This window comes from Crotalus tigris, unplaced genomic scaffold (genome assembly GCF_016545835.1).
Source record: "Crotalus tigris isolate CLP2741 ecotype Arizona unplaced genomic scaffold, ASM1654583v1 scf7180000017550.10884619, whole genome shotgun sequence".
In the NCBI taxonomy this organism is placed as follows: Eukaryota; Metazoa; Chordata; class Lepidosauria; order Squamata; family Viperidae; genus Crotalus; species Crotalus tigris.
In genome coordinates, this window is record NW_024096468.1 from 3,411,886 (window position 1) to 3,427,921 (window position 16,036).

General features: G+C 43.0%; 1 protein-coding gene across 6 annotated transcripts in view; it reads left to right on the forward strand.

The window, feature by feature from the left end:
* The window catches only part of ATP2B4 (ATPase plasma membrane Ca2+ transporting 4), a 172,380-nt gene that overhangs the window by 15,056 nt on the left and 141,288 nt on the right, over positions 1-16,036 (forward strand). The window lies entirely within an intron of this gene.

Below are 16,036 nucleotides of genomic sequence, written 5' to 3' on the forward strand. Positions count from 1 at the left end.
CTTCTTCGTCAATAGCAAATGGAAGAACGTTTTTTTGAAGACATATGTCTTTGTGTAAAAAGACACATACATGCCAGTCTCACTCTTTCTTTATGTTGCTTTTGAAATAAATCTGAAAGATAAAAGACAGAAATGATGTTTTAATTTTCATATGGAATATGAAGAAAAGAAGACTCTGTTGATAGAATAATAATAATGATGATGTCAGGGCACATATTAGTATGACAGTGGGCATCTATATTATGACTCCCATTTTACATGCCCAGAAAAGCAAGCAAGGTGCTGCTGTTGTCCAGATCTGTCTTACTGACAGAACAGTAGGGGAACCAAAGGTGTATCAATTTCCAAATAGAATGGAACAGAAGGATGATTTTGCATGAATAATTCAGCCTCAAATACTACTAAATCTGGTTTGTTTTCTTTTTGCCTCCACAATTGCTATATTGGCAATTGTGCTGATTCTTTTGGCATCAGATTTTACAGATATCCCACAAATTCAGATTTGTGGTGGTAGTAAACAATTTCAGACTTGTGAACATTTTTGGAAAAAATTGTGGAACTATTCTAGGGAATATATGTTTTTCTCTTAAAGCAGACATGTCAAACACAAGGCCCGGGGGCCGGATGCAGCCTGCAAAGTGGTTTCATGTGGCCCACAAAGACATCCTGGAAACAGTGAGGAAATGGCCCCCACTGCCTTGGCCATGGCCCAGGCCAGCTGGGAGCCAATGTACAATTTTGTGGTGGCCATCTTGGCACTTGCCCCGGTGGACCATGCCTTGGCTCTTGTCCCAGTCCCAACTCCTTCTGCCAGAGACCCCCAGATCTGTCCCACTCCTGCCCAGGCCCCCACAGGCACCCTTGACGCGAATGATTAGAACTGGCCATGCCCACCCAGTATTTTATGAACAGGAGAATCCAACAGTTATACAGGGACTCCTGATAGCTAAAAATAGATTGTCTGGGCAGAAGTCTCCTCGTCTTATATGTACATATACCTGGTCTTATATGTACATATACCTGTAAGCATGTGTGATTTTCCTCATATAGAAGCTTTTTGTAAATTTTGTGATAATGCTAATGATCATATTAAAAAACCCACACTTTTTTCCTCAGTCTCAGTTATCAGGACTCTTTCTGGAAGTAACATTTGAGAATATATCATTTTTAAATTAAAAGAATGAGAAAGAGAAAGAACGGATACAATGACCCTTGTAGGTATGGGCCAGGCAGCCTACTAACTTTACAAATCTTATCAATCCATCTTTCTGTGCAGCTATATGATTGCTGTCTCATCCCCCTCTCCCTGCCAATTTGCTGTCTGCCAGTGAAACTTGGTTGTGAAAGCAGTGACGTTCACAGTATGAGTATTAGGAGGCTGACTGATAGCAGATATCAAAAATGCTAAGAAGCTTTTTGAATTCTTAATCCATGAGATCCATTGGTATTCTTTTTCTTCTCCCTCTGCCCATCTTTTTAAAACAAGATGCACTTTTAGAGAGGCATTGGGACTGATTTTTCAACTAGTATAAACGTACCTTTGCTTTCCAAGTTCAGGCTGATGTGAACTAGTCCCTCAATAATAAAATGTGAATGGGATGTGTATTATCTAACTTGGAGGAAGCTCAATGTACTGCTGTTGATATATGTATTAATTAACTTGGTGAGAGGGCTTTTGTGCCTTAACTCTTTAGGAAAAAGTTTTGACTATGAAAGTAGACCATTGTTGATAATAGTTGATGGGCAAAGTGATTGGTTCTTGAATATATTTTATATATTTATATATTTTACAGGGAACAGAAATTGAATTTTGAATGTCTGAGACATCAGCTTGCGTTTCTGTATTTCTTGGGAAGAAGGTTTTCAGAGAGTGTAGTCCTTCCACTACCATTCCTAAAGACTTGTCATAACTAAATTGAAATTAAAATTGCAACATTTTGAAAAAAAAGCCCCAATAAACTCTTGGAGATTTTTTTGTTTAAAACTTTTTAAAAACTTTATAAAAATCCAAGCAAAAATCTATACTATCTTCCCAGAAATACAAGTATTCAGAGTTCCTTTCTTAGCATTTAAAACAGTTATAAAATGTATTTAAAAGTAATGGGTTACTGCACTCGTGAATGATGAAACCTGGCCTCTTTTTTATCTTGTGACTTTCAACATCTTCATAGTTAGCCACTTCAAGGTTAGTTATCTTTTGGCAGAATAACTTTAGTGAAACCAGTTTGGTGGTAATTGCCTGCTTGTCTTGCAAAAGGATTTGGCTGACTTTGTTTACAGAATTTACCTCTCGCCTGATAGGAAGGCCTGTAGGTATGTTCAGTCAACAACTTCTCAGGCCCTGCCTGCTTTGTAGGAATGTTAACCATTGTGCTTGTTAATAATAGGGTTGTTTCAAAAACATGGAGAGAATGAGTCTATATAGTAGTCTACTGTTGCTGCTAATGTAGAGAGCTGAAGGACTCTTTTTAGGCTGTAGTGTCTTCCACTGAAAATAGTGAAGATATTTTGAGATAGACTCTTATATGAGGCTGCTTAATAAGGCTTTGTGTTTCTAATAACATGAAGATCACCAGTCTGGTTGGAGGCCCTGCCCCTGGGGTGGAATGAAAATGCAGGAATCCAAACCAAGAAAATCCAAATTCCAGAGTTGGTGGCTTCTTGGTCTGCTACCACCATCAGTTTCCCAATTCCTTTACCAGTTAAGGGCTGGCAGAAATGGTAGGCAAATATCTTTGCTGCCCGGTCATATTTCTTAGTTGCCAGTTGAAATCGAGTGACTGCTAATTACATAGTTGTACTATGCACAGAGAGGAATGGGGATTCCAGTCAGAAAATGAGAAGTCTGCACCAACAATTTACATGAGGCATATTGTGTTGTATTTTTGTACCCTGCATACATTTTTAAATTTAAAATTTTTGCTAATGTAAAACTAGCATATTTATAATGCCATCAACTGCTGTGGGTTAGATACCAGGCCATTCATTATGTTTTCCCATAATGAAGTCACCGTTTCTTAAGGTATCATATGACTCTTTCTCTCTGTTATGGCAAACAAACTACTGCATTGCTCATGTCTTCACGTATTATTAGGGCACTGATCCCAGATTCAAAATGTTTTCTTCTGTGCCGTGCCCAAACTGGGAATATATAGCAGCTTTTTAAGTGTTCAGAGTGAGGGATACTTGCTGACTCATTCAGTTCTCATATCTAAAAATAAGCTAACTATCCTTAGGAGCCAAGAGTGACTCCCAGGCCAGCCTATGGACTTCCCTGCCAACGGGTAGAAATAGTGTTAAGCATGGCTGCAGGGCAAGAAAAAAAGAAGGTGCTCTGGCTGATGAATTCCTGTGGTTAATGCATTCTCCAGCATGATGACTGAAGAATCCACCAGTGGATTATTTCAGTCCTCCTGCCCAATCAGATTAAGTTGTCAAGTTGTCACGCCCCTCTTTGTCTAGGACCTCCCAGTTTCATTTTAGTCTTTCACCCATGAGGATGTGGTAACCTGACTCTCAGTTCATTTAAATAGCAGGTCAGACTAGATATTGGTAAACCATTGGTGGATTTTTCTGAGATTGGGAAAATTAGTTGTGATTATTCCCTTCTCTGGGAGATCTGAACCCCTTTTTTTCCCTTTCCCTTAAGGATTAGAGTAAAATTCCTCTCCAGGATAGGGGAGGAGGTTGCTCTTCCCTAAATTCAGCAGTCTGCTGAGTTGTTTCCAAATCCTTGATAGATAGGAGTGGGGGGGGTGTTCTCTTTGTTACAACTAAAAGGGGATTAAGCATTTCCCACTCCCCTGGCAGGGACGTGTTTTTCTGGCTAGTGGCCGCCATTTTGAGGCCATGTGGCTTCTTCTCTAACTGGGCCCAGTTAGCGATTCCCCATACCGGCCGCCATTTTGACTCCGTGGAAATCAGCTTTTCACTGAAGTTTTCTCCGGCCGAAGAACAGCTGACTTGATCGATCGGCATGTGCGACGGGGAGGTTTTGCTTAAGCTTTATTTGCTTTTTCTCCGGCTGTCGCTGAAGAGAACGAGACCTCGTTTTCCAGCAGTGAGCCGATCGCGCCTAACAGCGGTTGGGCGCAACTTGCCAAGTTGAATTTGGGCACTCCGGAAAAGCTTTGAATATTGTCTTATTGACTTTAGGTTACCTTTTTTCCTGTTGTAAGAATCCATTTATTCCCATTCCCTCCTCCCTCCCCCCTCCCTTCTTCATTTGATATCACATTTCCTCAGGGAAATGCCCAGTTAACACCCAGGCTAGGACGCCATTTTGCGAGCTTGCTCAAATAGCTTTCTGCAGGTAGATTTTGTTCTACATAGTTATAACTGGTATATTTACATATATTTATATACATATCCGCATCTTGAATTAGATCTATATTAACTCTATCATTGAGCTTAAGTGTTTTAGGACCTAATTTTTCAGTTGAAGACATCAAATCACAACAAAAGTGTGGAATCAGGCCCTGCTCACCACATTGCCTATATCTGCCCCTCTGCATCTAGTGGTTGCTTCAAGATCCTGAACATTGCCACTATTGTGAGACACGTGTGATTTCATCACCAACTTGGCCTCAGGTCCACTACATTGCCTTGACAAGTGCTTCGGCCGCCAAGTGTGAGCCCAGGTTAGCCAGTGGGCCGGCTCACGTTAATCCACGTGCAGTCAGTCCCTCTTCAGGAGGGCCACTGACGTCTCTTGCAGAGCGAGTCAGTTCCAGAGTCGCCTCTGGGTGCATCTCGATTGATATGGCAGAAACCACTGAGCCACAGCCTTTGGACACAGACAACACCTCCATCCAAGCTGAGCCGGCATCCAAGGTGCCTAGAGATAAGGCCAAAGCCAAATCAAAGTATGTCAGAAAGGCTGGCAAGACAAGCGATAGGCAGGCTGACCGAACACACAGAGCCCTGGAGAAGCAATTCTCCCAGGCCCAACACTTGTCAGCTGAACATGGCCATACGCTTCCAATCTCCACACCTGAGACGGGGGCGCATCTACAGTCCACATCGAGAGCTTGGTCACCTGAGAATGTGCATCAGCAGGTCTCGACTTAGGCCTTTGGTTAGGGAGGACCACTCTGTTCGGGGAGGACCTTGATCTGCCCAGCCCATCAACGGCACCCACCGCTGCCATCACACCGACTGCTGCGGGGGTATGGCTTCCGCTACAGCAGTCCTTCTCTGACCAGCTCCAAGTGTGGATATCGCAGGCTGTGTTCCAAGCCATGGCATCATCAAGTCACCATCAGGCATCCCCCATTCCGGGGCCTTCTTCTGCACCCGCCACCTCCACACGAACTCCACTGGATCGCTCAGGTATGGTTTCCCCATCCCATTCTCCTGAATCCGACTCTTCCAATGTTACAGATTATGAGGAAGGTATGGACCGTTGGTCTGATTGTGAGGAACCTACCTATGAGTCTCAGCCCATGGCAGAGGTCTTTAACGCATCGCTATTTCCTTCCTTGCTGTGCAGGGCCTGTGCAGCGGGTAAGCTTTATTTATTTATTTATTTATTTGACTTATATACCGCTTTAAGTGCAAGCACTGTCTAAGCGGTGTACACCAGTAAGCAATGTATATATATATTTACATTGCCCCCAACAATCTGGGTCCTCATTTTACCTACCCCGGAAGGATGGAAGGCTGAGTCAACCTTGAGCCGGTGAGATTTGAACCGCTGACCTGCTGAACACAGTCAGCTAAAGTGGCCTGCAGTACTGCACTCTAACTGCTGCACCACCTCGGCTCTTTCCTCCCATCCGGCTCCAACCCCACAGCCTTCCTCTGATCAGGACACTAATCCCCTGTTTGCTGAGCCTGTAGTCAAACACCTCCAAATTCCTTGTCCCCCATTATTCGTAAAGAATATTCAGGGGCAATGGGAATCACCGGCAGCTCAGCCGACCCAGGGAGTGGCTAAGTGCAAAATAGTGGGCATGGCAAAAATTTGGCAGATTTATTGGAGGTGCCCAAAGTGGATGAGTCACTGGCTCCACTTTTTTCGACAGTCAGTCTCCTGGCAGATGTCTCGGACGCCCTTAAGGCGGAAGATAAAAAAATCTGAACTGGCCTTACGCAAAGTTCACTTAGCATCTGCATGGGCAGCAAAGGTGGCAACTTCCACTTCTTTCTTTACCAGGATTTCCATTACCTGGCTTAGACAGTTGCAGGACAGAATTCCGTTGGAGAAGGTCAGAATCCATCAGGATTTAACCAAACTAATACCTACATCCGAGTATATGGTGGATGTCTCCCTTTACTCAGCCAAGCACTCAGCCTGAGCAATGGCTTCCAGCGTAGTCGCTTGGAGGCTTTTATGGCTTGAAAACTGGAGAGCTGAGAGCAAACATAAGTGGCGTGGGGCCACTGTCTCCTTCACGGGTGGCAGATTATTTGGGGAGGCCCTAACTCCATATCTCATTGAAAACAAACAAAAACAAAAAGTTATTTCTCATTTGGCAAGGAGAACTAACAGACGTTTCCTCCCTTACAGTCACCATCAGTCCTTTCGGACTGGGGCCACGATGGATCCTGGACAACCCTACCGACCCCCAGCCCGTAAGACTGAGCGCTCCTTTGACAGGGCAAGCTATAGGGACAGCCCCAAAATAAGCCTTCCTTTCATGGCAGAGGGGGTCTTCCCTTCCGTCGCACCAAGTGACTCAGAGGGGACTCCCCCTATTGGCGGCAGACTTACTCTCTTTATCCGCCAATGGGAAAACACGACCACAGACTCCTGGGTTTTGCACACCATAAGAGAAAGCCTGTCCCTGGAGTTCAAATCCAAATCCATTTTATGTCTTGCCCAGCCATGAGAAACTCAATAAAACGAGGGCTCATGGAGGAGGCCATCCAACACTTACTCAGCATCAAGGCCATAGAGGAGGTCCCCCTGAATTAGGCAGGACTGGGGTATTACTCCATTCTATTTGAAGTCCCAAAATCTTCAGGGGGATGGAGGGCAATCCTCAACCTCAAGGGGCTGAACCTCCACCTTCAATATCGGAGGTTCAAAATGCAGACATTACATTCTATCTTGAGCAGTATCAGCGAGGGGATCTATTGACTTCAATAGATCTAAAGGAGGCTTACCTGCACATTCCTGTCCTCCCTGACCATAGCAGGTGTCTGTGGTTCTGTTATCTCAACCACCACTTTCAATACAGGGCTCTACCATTCGGCCTTCCTCAGCCCCCAGAGTCTTTACCAAGATCCTGCCAGTGCTGGCAGCTCATTTAAGGTTGGTCCTGGTACAGGTCCAGTGTTATCTGGACGACATTCTGATCCAGTCCATGTCAGTCTCAGCCGCCCAGTCGGATTTGGCCCTCACAATAAGGACTTTACAGAACACGGGTTTTTGATAAATTTCAAAAAGACCCAGATGATTCCCTCTACCCACCTGCTACATCTGGGCACGGTGATAGACACGGACTCTTGTCATGTGTACTTATCAGAGGAGCGGCGCAGGAACATCAGAGAACTGGCACTCGGTGCGCAGAAGTAGGGCTGTGTGATTGGCCACACTTTCTCAGCTCCTGGGGAAGTTAATATCATGCATAGCAATAGTGCTGTGGGCCCGACTACATGCGCGGGCCCTTCAGTGGTTCCTGCTCTCATACCAGAGACAGCACACCAGTACATCCAACCAGTTGGTGCGCATTTCTCATCAGGTATGTCTCTCAGCTGGTGGACTTCATTGGCCATTCATAAGGGGACTCTATTCAAGGACCCCAGTCACGTCAGTGTGACCACGGATGCAAGTCTCTTTGGTTGGGGGGCACACCTCCAAACCCAGATGGCTCAGGGTCAGTGGTCACAGACAGACCTGAGGCACAGCATAAATTGGTTGGAGCTCAGAGCAATCCACCTAGCTGTCAAACAATTTCACACAGTAATCAGGGGTCAACATGTGCTGGTCCTGCAAAAGCTCACATGAATCGGCAAGGGGGCACCAGGTCCAAGTCCCTCATGACAGAGGCTCGAACATTGGGCTCCTGGGCAGAGAAACACCTGCTGTCCATCAGGGCTGAGCATATCTTGGGAGAGGCAAATCGACAGGCAGACTTCCTCAGCAGATCGATAGTGGACCATTCGGAGTGGATGTTACATCCAGATATCTTCAGGGAGATCTCGGATAGATTTGGTCGTCCGATCGTGGACCTGTTCGCCTCGCTGGGGAACACCCACCTGCCCAGATTCTTTCCTCGGTTCCCCTCTCAGGGAGCGGAGAGGGCGGATGCCCTACACAACCAGTGGCCGCAAGGCCTATTGTACGCTTTTCCCCCACTGCCTCTGCTTCCAGCAGTTATCAGGAAGTTCCTGGAGGAGCAGGCGGAAGTGATCTTTATTGCTCCTCACTGGCCCAGAAGACCATGGTTCGCAGACCTGGTGAGCCTTTCTGCCTCAGTCCCGTGGAGGATTCCCAACAACTGAGTACGGTTGACGCAGGGGGACCTTCAGCATCCAGATCCCCAATGGCTTCAATTGACGGCCTGGCACTTGAACACCGCACCCTGACTAGGGAATCATATTCGGCGGAGGTGATAGATATGATCCAGACTGCCAGGAGACCAGCGACTAACCGTATTTATGACCATACGTGGAGGAACTTCTGTCACTGGTGCGACAGTAATCACGTAAGTCTGTTACAGGTAACCATTCCCAAGGTGCTAGAATATTTAATGGAGGGCATCAAAAAGGGGCTGGCACCCAACACTATCTGCAGACAGCTAGCGGCACTTTCCTCTGTACTTTCATGGGATCCTCAGAGTCCTTATCTAGGCACCCTACCATTCGGTCCTTCCTCAAGGGAGTCACTAATAGACCCCCAGTGGTTCAGAGGTATCCTTCTTGGAACTTACCTCAGAGTCCTTATCTAGGGTTCTTCAGGCACTAACCTTATCTCCCTTTGAACCACTTAGGACTTGTTCCTTACGGTACTTGTCACTCAAGGTCTCCTTTCTGATTGCAATTACTTCGGCCAGGTGCATATCGGAATTGGCTGCCTTGTCGATCAGAAAGGACCTGTGCACGTTTCATGAGGACAGAGTGGTCCTTAGGCTAGACCCTTCATTTATTCCAAAAATAAACACAGTATTCCATAGAGCACAAGAGGGCATTCTTCCAGACTTCTGTCCTCGCCCGTCGCATGACTTGGAATGGCAATGGCACTCACTTGACGTAAGGAGAGCCTTATGCTGTTACATCAAGCGCATGGTGCCTTTCTGTAAGTCGGAAGCCCTGTTTGTTTCCTTTCAGCCTTCTTCAATGGGCCACAAGTGTCAGCTTCCACCATAGGTAGGTGGATCAGGGCCTGTATCGCAAGCCTGTACGTCTCACTTGCCCTGCCCATTCCTACTCATGTGACAGTTCACTCAACCCGCAGTGCTACCACAACTGCGGCGTGGGCAACCCAAGCGTCCATTGAGGACATTTGCAGGGCGGCGACATGGTCTTCGCCTTCCCCCTTCATTAGACATTACTGTTTGGACAAATTTGCGTTGGCTGAGGCCGCTTTCGGTAGGCATATTTTACAACAAGTAGTCACACCATCAGGGGGACCGGCCCCAACTGACCCCCACCCATAGGGACTCCGGAAGCTTTGGTACGTCCCATTGGTGGATTCTCCAGTCATCATGTTGGAGAAGGAGCGTGGGCTTACCTGAATGCCTTTTCTCAGCATGATCATGAAGAATCCACGCCCTCCCTTCTAGAGGTCAGTTAGGTCCGGGTTGGGGGCCTGTTCTTCTTGTTTTTTTCTGGGTACCTGCTTGAGAGTCATCACGTCGAACTGTTGTCAATGAAACTGGGAGGTCCCAGACAAAGAGGGGCATGACAACTTGACAACTTAGTCTGATTGGGCAGGAGGACTGAAATAACCCATTGGTGGATTCTTCATCATCATGCTGAGAAAAGGCGTTCAGGTAAGCCAACGCTCCTTTTCCTCTGAACCAGTTGATTAACTAGCTATTGTTTTTAGCACACATACATTTTGCAATCTTTTCTTATTCCTTCATCTTAGGGACTATACAGTATCTGGATCAAATAAAGGTTTTTGGTAAAAGATCTGCAAGGTTTGTTTGTTTTTTACTTTTCTCTCTCTGATCTTCTTCAGTTCTGAGCTGAAGAAGCTTCTTGGAAAAGAACTGAAACATCTTAAAGAAAAATCAGAAATTCCAGCTTTTGAGGTGACCATGACATGGATGACTGAGAAACTCCATAGACCTTTTAAGTTGATATTCATAGTTCCTGGTACAGATAAAACAGGAAGTGTTAATTAGAGATATCCTGACTTCTTTCTGTGCATTAGAGAAAAAAGAGCAAAAGTCCTTTGTGTGGGGGTAAAAAGCTTGTTCATATTTTAGTTTAATAAGACACACAATCATTAAGATGTAGCCACAGGTTTATCTGTTATTTGCAAGAATCAGGCTTCTGCTATCTCTGAAAATGAAAAATGCTATCACAAGCAAAGATATTTAATATAACCACATAGATTTCTGATTAAAAATAGCTTGAGAAAGTTACCAACTCTTTTAAAATTTAATTACTGTAGGTTGTAAGATTAGCTTTGGTCATATAATTGTTGACATTCAAATGTTTTACTACTTTCCAGGGAATAAAATGCACCCTCACCCATTTGGTTGCCGGAAAACGATACTTTTGATAGCATAAGTGTAAACATTTAGTTCTGAACAACTTTTCTATTTCTTTATTGAACAATTATAATGTCATATTATCTTTGAAACCTAGGCAACCTGAGGGCTCTATTGTAGTTTTCAGATATGACCATTTGCCACCAAATTTTAGCATGTCATTACCAAATAACGTGGATGCTGTTTCTCTCCATTTTGAATCTGGAACCAGAAATATAAAAATGTTATTAGTATAAGTCTTTAAATTGATGTAAGGAAAAAAAGGTTTTAAAGGCTAACCCCTATCTTTTATCCACATAGTATGATACAGACCTACCCACTTTGCACTATGATCCTGTTTGGTGCATCTGGGAATCCCAAAAAGATGTTAAATGCATTTTGTGCATGATATTATAGTTTGGTATTATTCCAGTTTCACTTTTACTAAGGGCTGTTGAAGTTTGACCTCAAAGAGCAGAGTAATCCATGCTCTACAGCAGGGGTGTCAAACTGCCGGCCCGTGGGCCAGTTTCATCATACCGGAGCCGCGCCCACCCCATTGCCAGCAATGGCAAAAAAGCTCCGATACATTGCACGACATCACCTGACGTCACGAGTTTGACATGTCTGCTTTACAGGTTTCTTGGGATCCACTAGGATCAGCCAAAGGAAAAAAGTTAAAGGATGACATCATTCCTGTTTATGATATACACATTCAGTCAGTCACCTTATTTTTGCTCCTGTTAGATGCCTCTATCAAATACTGCAAGTACAAGTAGTCTTTGACTTATGACCACAATGGAGCCCAACATTTCCACTGCTGTGCAACACAATTGTTAAGTCAGTTGTGTCCCATTTTTACAATTTTTTTTGCCACAGTTGTTAAGTGAATTCTGCACTTGTTAAGTGAATCTGGCTTCCCCCAATGATTTTGCTAGTCGGAAGCCAGCTGGGAAGGTAACAAGTGGTGATCACATGCCAGTTGTCAAGCACCTGAAGTTTGATCATGTGTCCATGTGGATGGTCCAACATTCGTAAGTATGAAAAACATTGTAAGTTATTTTTTTCAGTGCTGTCTTAACTTCATATATTCACTAAATGAATGATTGTAAATCGAGGATTACCTGTATTTGTATTTCAAAGGTAAGATTTTTTTCTATTAGGAACTGCAGCCTCTTAAGGGGTAATAGGTCAGTAATAGATGGGCCTCATTAAAAGTAGGCATCTCTTTGTCTCTCTGACTAGCTTCTTTTCTTCATTTTTCATCCCAATACATGGTTTAAGGAGAAGGAAAAAAAACCTCATTAATTTGTTACAGGTCTATATTAAACAATATAGAGCATATAAAATGGCTTTCCCATTAGGCTGAGGTCCATAAACCCTCCACAGCATTTCTTCCTAAAAACTCATTTGCTGCATAAAAATAGAATGTGAGTATGCAGTGGGAAGCAAAGCTCCTGCCTTATAAATGAATGGCTCCATCCTTCTTGTTAGTCATATCTGATGCTGTTTGATGGGACCCCTAATTGAATGGGACTGGTCAATTTTAAGAGCTAGCTGTCTTACTTTTTATACTTGTTCATTCATCAGTAACTAGTAACTGTTCAGGATATAGTTTTGATCAACTATTAAAAGAATTTTGTGAAGTTCTATATTAACTTCGTTAACTACTAAAACGTATGACATAGTACTGTTACAGTTGGCTGCTATTTCACTGGAAATTCAAATAAAGGAATAGAAAAAGATTTTGTACATCTTCCTTCTATTCCTCTACTGAACAGATTTAGTCATTGTTTTCTCTTTTTCCAGTAATCAAGACAAACGCTGCATGGGATTAGTTTTGATCTGTTCATTTGTATTTTCCAACAGGGGAAACCATAGGAAAAAAATAAACGGAGTATTTAACACATGCCTATGTTCATAATATCTTTTAGTTAAGTTGATAGTTATCAAAAATAGGGGTTTTATTTTCTTGGAAGTTATGCTGAGTTTTCTCATATTTTAAGGTCTATATTGAGGATGAGTAAACATTTTTTTAATTGGAATGTTTGGCCATTACCTTGTTGCCTGTTTCCACTTGTTACTCTGTTTGCTGCTTTCAAAATAAGGTGCAGTGTGTGACTCAGCACACATAAAGTCTGCTACGAAGAAGGGAGCAAATCTCTGTTTCTTCTGCTTTGCCAAATCTTCTGTCAAAAAACAGGCTTAAAAAGTTTCTGGGATAACAGCATGAAATAGATGCTCAGCACCAGTTCATGTTGATCAATATGTAATTTTGCCCACTGCATTTTTGAATGTAAGAATTGAGAAAAATAGGCCTAAGGTTTAGATTACATTTCAGGAAATGAAACATTTCAATGGATACCTTTTATAGTACTTGTGTTTTAACTTTGTTCATTTACATAAGCTATTGAATCCCAAACCCTGCTCTGAGGTTATGCAGCTATTATGACTGTAATTCTCTTTCTGTAGTAACCTATGCCAGTAACCTGATGACCTGCTCCCATAACTAAACTCACCCTTTGGGACAGACTGTCTGACATGCTCCCTAGAACATAGGATATCTGAGAACCAAAAAACCTTCTTGTTGAAGGTCAGGTTTTTAAATCCAGAGCCCTGCTCTCCTAAGAACTTGTAGTTACTAGGACATCTGCTGGATTACAAATAGAATTTAGCACATGTCATTCAGAGCAGTTGAATAGTTGCAATAAAACAATTGACATTCTTTTGAAAATATCCTAATACAGTAGTAGCTTTGTACTTAGGCTTAGTATAATTTCTGAAATACCAATGTTCTCTCCAGGGTATGAGCATGGGGAATTCCTTGTTTGTATCTTAGTACATGACATCTCTGTTTTGCATGAACCTACATAGGAAAAGTTCCCAGCTCTGATGTTGTTTATTTCCACAGTGTTGGAGCTTTATAGTGATGCTTTTGTGAAAATATATTTAAGAACTTCCTTTATAACACTTCTATAACTGATTCTGAATGCTGATAAAGAGTCTGTCAGTTGCATCTAGCATCTGATTTTCAAGTCAAATGTTGATGCCAAAGCACTGATCCTGAAACGTATCAATATTCATTTATGCGGAAGCGTGCATTTAGATTACAGTTTTACTATGGAAAGGCAGTGCCACACTATATTTGCAGACTTGGATAGATACACATTTACTCTCTGCTTATGAAATGGCTATCAACATAATAGAAAGACTGATCAATATTAATCCATGTGCTCGAGCCTTAATGCTGGGTTTAAAAACTGAGCTGCTTTTATATGTCTTATAAAATATTTTTTGCCATTTTCCCTACTCATTTTGGTGTCTTGTTTCTTTATTAAAGTAAATGCTTATTTAAAGAGCACATTTTCATCCAATTGTTCCCCAGAACAACTAACTGGGAGATAGTTTGGGCTAAGAGAATAATTAGTCTAAAGCCATCTATTGAGCTTTTGCGGCTGAAGACAGACTTAGATCTAAGCCTCCCTGGTCCTAGTAGGATACCTTAATTACTACACTATGTTATGACTCTCCAAATTTATTGAATTAGAGTTGAATAATCATTTGGCAATTTCTCTTAACATTATACATATGGATTGCTATTCATATTGGACAAGGATAAACTTCAGATTATATTGTGGAGCCCTCACCCCCATTGCATTGGACGTTTTTCATGGTTGTGGGATTGCAGAGGATGTTGATCCTATGGCTGAACAAACCATAAAAATGATAAATTTTCACAGTGAGGGAGGTAGGACGTGGGGTCATGTACGGATCTATTTTTGGCCCTGTGCTGTTCAACTTCCTTATAAATGAGTTAAACATATTCAGGCTCTTACTTCTACATACTAGGCACACAGGAATAACAATAGAAGAGGATCGGCCCATTCATTTAGGGCAGTGGTTCTCAACCTTCCTAATGCCGCAACCCTTTAATACAGTTCCTTATGTTGTGGTGTCCCCCAACCCTAAAATTATTTTCGTTGCTACTTCATAACTGTAATTTTGCTACTGTTATGAATCGTAATGTAAATATCTGATATGCAGGATGTATTTTCATTGTTACAAATTGAACATAATTAAAGCATATGTAATTATATATTGTGAAATATTTATTTCTAATTACAAATAAATGAAACTTCGTCTTGAAGCATGGTGTAGCATGGGTAACAGTCTTAATATAACAACAGTAAACTACATTGCTACATTTTGCGACAGTATGCATAAAAAGCCAACATTAGTGCGAAGATTGAAATTGCTTCTTTCTCACCAAATCAGAAATTCTTGGGGCAGTCTTTGCAAGAGCACAACGAAGATCATCTTCCACAACAAGTCTACTTCTGTATTTAGACTTGATAACCAACAAGCTGGAAAACCTTGTTTCACAAAGATATGTTGTTGGAAATGGAATGTTCCTTGCTTTGGAAAATAAATTGACCCTCTCTTCTGTGGCAGCCCACCAAATACTGGAATACTGCTATCATGTCTCCCACAAGTCTTTCTTTTCTCTAGACTAGCCAAACCTAAATTCTGCAACTAAGTCTCAACAGCTTTTTTGCAGTGTGATGACCAAAATTAGATGCAGTATTTCAGAATACTCAGAAAATTCAGACACCAGTCTTGCCAGCCCTCTCTTGCAGCCCTGGTGGGGAATAGGTGGGGCGGCTACCACTTTCTACCTCATGCTGAATGAAGGATCCGGGGATGGGTTTTAAGGAAAGGATGGGTCAAAGGAATGGAAAAAGAGGGGGAGTTTGATGCTGTTACCTTGATATCCACAGTGAGGCCCCTCCCGATAGCCGATTCGCTCTTTGAAACGACTCAGGAAAGAGGGTTCAGCCGGCTTCACATACAAAACCTGATTCTTTTTGCTCATGATCGAGGATTGAAGAGACAGCAGCTCCAATCACTCGTCCATTTTGCTTCCGCACATGTCACGTGGGAGGAGCTGCTCTCAACGACTTCCTTTCCCTGCTTGCCAATGGTTGTGTCCATCTTGGCTTCAGTGTAGGAGCTGTGGCTGCCTGGGCGCCTAATTTAAAGAGGGCGCCACTTCAGCACTAAACGGAGACAGAACTGAAAGGGTAGAAATAAGAGGATGGTGTCCGAGAGCACCAAGTCAGGTGGCTAAGAGAGGACGACTAGTGGGAGGCTAAAATGGGTCTACATTGCTTTCTACACAGTAGCTGCTCTTTACACATGTGTGACTGGTCCGCATAAGTACATCTGCCTGGAGACGGATAGAGGAGTGGTGTCTCGGTTCCTAAGATCATCGGAAATATGTGTTTTCCGATGGTCTTAGGTGACCCCTGTGGAAGGGTCATTTGACCCTCAAAGGGGTCGTGACCCACAGGTTGAGAACTTCTGATTTAGGGGCTTTCTAAATGCAT